Source organism: Chrysochloris asiatica, unplaced genomic scaffold (genome assembly GCF_000296735.1).
Source record: "Chrysochloris asiatica unplaced genomic scaffold, ChrAsi1.0 scaffold00098, whole genome shotgun sequence".
Taxonomy (NCBI): domain Eukaryota; kingdom Metazoa; phylum Chordata; class Mammalia; order Afrosoricida; family Chrysochloridae; genus Chrysochloris; species Chrysochloris asiatica.
Genome location: NW_006408616.1, coordinates 145,146 through 151,428, shown reverse-complemented (window position 1 = coordinate 151,428; position 6,283 = coordinate 145,146). Strand labels below are relative to the sequence as shown.

Here is a 6,283-nt window from a genome sequence, read left to right as displayed (position 1 = left end):
AATCATCAAGAAGGGAATAAATAGATATATTATGGAATGTAGTTATTACAAAAAAAATTCTAGATCAACAGCCACTGATTAAGAAAGATGTCTATAGTTTTGTTTGTTTGTTTAAAGCAGGTTACAAAGAGCATTTATACTGATTTCACTTGTGTAAGATTACGTATATTAGAATACCAACTTTTTATTTCATTCTGGGTGGTCAGGATTTAGACTGATTTTTACCATCTTCTTTTCATCCTTTATATTTTTTATAATGGATACATATTAAGTATTAATTTAACATGAACAAATAAATGAAGCTGGTTTATAATAATAATAAAAAAAGTTTCTTTAAAAAATATCATTACTATTGATGAGACATGGATTTATCACTTTGAACTAACAGTAAAAGGCAGAGTGTGGAATGGAAAAATCCTGAATCACTGACCAAGAAAGAGTTCAAAAGTCAAACATCAGCTGGAAAATCACTGCTGACAGTTTTCTGGGATTCTCAAGGGCCAGTGATGAAACACTATAAGGAAAGAAGTTCAACAATCAACAGTGCTCATTATAGTGAGATGCTCACTGAAGATCTGAAGTCTAAACCTCAGATTAACTCAGAGGCTTTGTGATCTGCATGACAATGCAAGTCCCCACATCTCTGCTCACACTGTTGACGCTGCAAAAATTTCCTTTTAAGGTGTTAAAAAGAATTTTCCCTATAGTTCCCATCTTGCTCCATCAGACTTTCATCTGTTTGTCCCCTGAAAGCAGCCCTTGGAGGATGAAGATTCACCTCTGATGAAGAAGTAGACAGCAGTGCATTCATGGCTTGCAGCTCTGTCTGCAACATTTTTTAAGGGAATATGAAAGCTTATTGACAGATGTACAATGTGTATTAAAAAGCAAGGAGATTATGTCAAAAAATGGTATGTAAAAAAAGGATGGGTATGATGAACAAGACATAAGTATAAAAGATAAATCAAGGGATCATAATACAATGAAACAAGATTGATATTTTCTAAAAGTTGACTAAAATAAATTTTACAGCCAGAGTGTGGATAATTTTTGACTTACCTTCACATAATGATTTTACTATAAAAGGTCTTATGTTATCATAATAAAAAAAATCATTGTTTTGCTTGCATGAGTAAATTGGTGAATATTTAATAAAGAAAATGACATGTAAAATTAATCTTAAAATATGAGTAGGAGTTTAATAGAGAGACAATGTAGGCAAAGTATTAAAGGCTTCAGAAATAGAACATGCAAAGGTATGATACATTACTGTACATTTGGAGATCTGGAAAAAGTTAGGTGGGACTAGAGTGTGGCCCTCAATTGTGGTGAGCAGAAATAGATAAAGCTTGGAAAACAGTCAACAAAGACCAAGTCAGTGAGAATTGTATATGTAACTGAGTTCAGATATTAGCCTATAATCAAGTGACTTTCAGTATTTTTGACAGTGATCAATAGTACAAAATACATTTCCATCATTACAATACACACACCACACACAAACATTCACAACTATACCTACAACCAAGCTCAACCATTCTTAACCCTACATGCATTTTATATTATTCTATTTTATTCTACTCTATTCAATTCTGTTCTTTTCTTTTCTTTTCTTTTTTTTTTTTTTAAAGTTTTGGTCCCAATCATTTGGAATGGTTTAATGACCCACTACTTGTTCAGTTTCTGAAGTTTATAAAGCACTACTTTAGAAAACTTGAAGTTTTAATCAGAGGTAAAATAATTAGCTTTGTGTTGTAAAATGAATATTCCATTGTAGAAAATGAGTTAAAGCATAATTGAGACTTGAGGTAAAAACATTCAGTTTGAGATGTAATGAAAGCCTCAACTAGGTCAAGGATAGTGGGGATGAAATGAGGATAATTTCAATAGACATTTAGAAGGTAGAATAAACAGAATTTGGTTGATCATTGGCCATCTGTGTTTAAGTAAAGGAAGAATCTAGGATGATATCCTTGACTTTGGTTTGGATGGCCAAAGGAAAAATTACTGAAAGAGAAAATATGAAACATCTAAATGTCTGGTTTTGACATAATGATAAGTTCAATTTTGAATATGTGAATGGGAAATGCTGTGGGATATTAGATTGGAGAGATCCATAAGGTAGTTTATTAGGTAGATTGTGAATGTGAGAAAAAGGGTTGGCATTTTGGCATGATGAAGAAGGCATATGTATCACAGATAAATCTAAAGACAATAATATAATGAAACAAGAAGGTGCAATAGTAGGAAGAAAAAATACTTATGAGGGTCAAATGTTTTTAAAATATGGAATTAATATGGTGACCAAAGGTGTTGATTTTTGTAATTGGCAATGAAGAAAAGCAATTTATATATTTGACAGAAACTGCTAATTTTCTTTCAATGTTCATTTTTTCTCTCCTTGCATAATAACACAAGGCAGATATTTTAGCTGAAACACAGCAACTTGAAACAAAGTATAATGTAAGTGAAAAAGTCTAATTTTGAGAAGTAACTAAATTTTGGCCAATTTTGTCACTAGAAGTGCTATACTTCTGGAAATTCTACTCAAGAGTCAGTTTATGTGCATCCTTTGGGTCTTATTTTTATTATTTCCTGTTGCTTGGAATAATACTACCACAAATTGGGCCATGAGGATGAAGCAAAGCAAGACAGAAACTCATAAAAAGAAACATCACTGGACTACATTTACTTTTACCTTAAGAATAAATTCTACCTTATTTAAGGTTCCCTGGGTAATGCAAACAGTTAAGCATTTGACTACTAGCCAAAAGGTTGACAGTTCAAACCCATCCAGAAGTGCCTTGAAGATAGGCTTGACGATCTGCTTCCAAATGTCACAGACTTCAAAACCCTATGGAACATTTCTATGGGATCACTAAGAACTGGAATCAATTTGATGGCAACTAACAACAAACAGCCTTGTTTAAGTCATTGCTATTTAAGATTTTCTCTCATAAGCATCATAACTGCACAATGACACTAGGGAGTTAACTTCAGTGGAGTGGAGGTGGAAAAACCCATTTTACAATGGGTTGAGTACTGAATCCTTATCAACTAAATAAAAATCTTATAGGCAAAGGCATGAAGTACATATGTTATACTAAATAGTCATAGTTTATTTCTTTACTATGAAACTGTACACCTTGTTGTTGTTGTTGTTAGGTGCCATCAAATCCTCACCGACTCACAGACACCTTATGCACAGCAGAACGAAACACTGCCCAATCCTGGGCCAACCTCACTACTGTTGCCACGCTTGAGTCCATCGATGCTGCCACCTGGCCAATCCATCTCGTTGGGGGTCTTCCTCTTTTTCTCTGACCCTCCACCTTATTTAGTGCTAACTTTATTTCAAACTCTAAGAAAGCTGTGGTTTATAAAGCAACAAGTTAATTGTTATATAGAAAATATATCCTATTTCTAAACATACTTTGTGAGTATCATTCTTATAAACAGACTGCCAGTTTAAAGGGGAAAAATCTGCTAGTAATTTACAGGTGAATGATAATTCATTATAGAAAGCTGGTTAACATATTACTGTGTGGTGGTGGTGGTTGTGTGCAGTGGAGTCGGTTCCTACTCATAGGGACCCTGCATAGGGTTTCCGAGGCTGTAAATCATACGGGAGCAAAAAGCCTCATCTTTCTCGCGTGGAACAGCTGGTAGTTTGGAACTATTGAACCTTGAGGTTAGCAGCCTGATTCATAACGATTTTTACGCTACCAGAGCTCCTTGGAATACTGTGCCCTAAGAATATATTGAAATTATATCCAAATCCTGGTGTGGAGCTGTGGGTTAATGTGCTGACTGCAAAGTCGATTTGAACTGCAAGGTCGGTGGTTCAAACTCACCGCCGCGCCTCAGAAACCCTATACAGGGTCGCTATAGGTTGGAACTAACTCAACTTGATGGCACTTAACAACAACATACCTGTGAATAGGATCTTGTTTGAAAATCGCGTTTTCTTTGTTATGTTAATTAGGCCATACCTCAGCTGGTAGGTTCTGAGTTGTAACTAGAACAGATTAGAAACATGTGAAGAGGAAGAGAGATGACTGACGCAAATACATCTGCAAGGATTGCTGACGGCTACTAGAAGCTGAAATAGACAAAGAAGGACCTCCCCTAAGAGGCATGCCCTGAACTCAGACTTTTAGTCTTGGGAACTGTGAGAAAATAAATTCTATTTTTAAAAGGCATTCACTTGTGGTATTTATGTTATGATAGTATCAGGTAACTAAGACACTTACTAGCCCATGAAGAAATGTGGCAAAGCAGTCAAAATACTTCCAGTTCCCATAACGATGCAACCAATTCCAATTATTCTTGGTCTATGTAGCTTGGATCCAAAGTAACTTACAAATACAATCACAAGCAAATTTCCTGGAAAGAAAACAAAAGTTTTTAGATATAATTCACTTAGGAAATATTGACTGAAACCAATTTTGTGTTCAGTGACATAAGCAAATCCTAGCATGAATGCAAATACAGCACAAGTGGGACCTTCCATGAAAGGTCCTGATATTTAATTGAGAAGATGAAACTCACCTAGATTAAAACACTCATTAGAAGTTCTGTGGCATTCATAATAAGCAAACAAGGCTTTTAGATGCAAAATAAACCACTAAGCAATATTGTTGTTTAACAACAACAAAGATAATCAGCCTCAGCAATATTATACAGTGTCACTATGAGTTGGAACTTACTCAATGGCACTTAGCAACTACAACAAATCATATAGATTTAAAAGAGCAATCATGATGCATTGATAATTAGTGGTGATTGGAATGTTAAGGTTGGAAACAAAGAGGAGGATCAATAATTGGAAAATATGGCCTTGGTGATAGAAATTATGCTGGAGATCATAGGATTGGATTTTGCAAGATCAATGACTTATTCATTGCAAATACCTTCTAAAAACAGCATAAAAGGTGTCTAAACACAAGGGCCTCACCAGAAACAATACACAGAAATAAAATTGACTACATCTATGGAAAGAGACAGTGGAAAAGCTCAATATCATCACCAAAACAAGTCCACCAGTCAATTGAGAAACAAACAAACCATCAATTTCTCATGGAAGTTCAGGCTGAAGCTGAAGAAAATTGGAATAAGTCCATGAAAGTCAAGATACAATCTTTAATATTTATCACCTAAACTTAGAGACCATATCAATAATGAGCAAAAACTCGAAGAGTTATGGGATGATATTAAGAACATCATACAGAGAGAAAACAGAAGATCATTATAAAGCAAAGAAAGAAAGAAAAGACCAAAATTGATGTCAAAAGAGATTCTGAAACTTGATCTTGAGCAGAAAGAAATTAGAGCAAAGAAAGAAATGAGGAAGTCAAAGAGCTGAACACAAATATTCAAATGGCAGCTCTAGAAGACAAAGTGAAGCATTATAATGACATATTGCATTAGGCAAATCTGCTGTTAAGTGTTCAATAGCAAAGGTATCAGTTTGAGGTGCTCCTGACCCAAGTCATGGTATTTTCAATCACCTTATATGCATGTGCAAAATTGAACAGTAAATGAAGAAGACCATTAAAAAATTGATGTGTCTGAATTATGGTGTTGGAGAAGAATAAAAGTACAATGGGCTGTCAGAAGAATGAACAAATATGTGTTGGAAGAAGTACAGCCAATATTCTCCTTAGAAGTCTGGATTGTGAGACTTCATCTCTCATACTTCACACATGTTATCAGGAGGGTCCAGCCCTTGGAGAAGGACATAATGCCTGCTACAGTAGAAGGTCAGCAAAAAAGAGGTAGGTCCCAATGAGATGGCCTGACACAGTGGCATCAGCCGTGGGCTCAAGCATAACAATTGTGAGGACTTGCCAGTCTTTCATTCTGTTGTGAATAGGCTCACTCTGAATTGGAACCAACTCAAAGACACTTAACAACAACAGATAATGAATTTTTAGTCCTTCTGCATCATTAAATGTGGGAGGAAAAATGAAAAATGGGAAGAGATAATGAGCTACCAATTCCTAAAATTAGAAAACAATAATGTTTAGTCACTATATAAAATCTCACTATTGTTATTGGTGTGGTGCTATAGGATAAGCAATGGACTGCTCACCACAAGGTCAGTGGTTCAAACCCACTAAGCAACTCCTATACAAATCTGCTGAGTCAGAACCGACTCAGCAGCATTTAACAACACATTATTGGTAAAGGTCCAAAGGTGATACAGTGGTTAAGCACTTGGTTGTGATCCAAAAAGTAAATGGTGGTTCAAATTCATCAGTCGCTCCACAGGAGAAAGACA

The 6,283-nt window shown here is 35.2% G+C and overlaps 1 protein-coding gene across 1 annotated transcript in view; it reads right to left on the bottom strand.

Moving 5' to 3' along the window:
• SLCO1B3 (solute carrier organic anion transporter family, member 1B3) overlaps nt 1-6,283 on the bottom strand; it is a 60,179-nt gene that overhangs the window by 50,663 nt on the left and 3,233 nt on the right. The gene's annotated exons all lie outside the window — the stretch shown is intronic.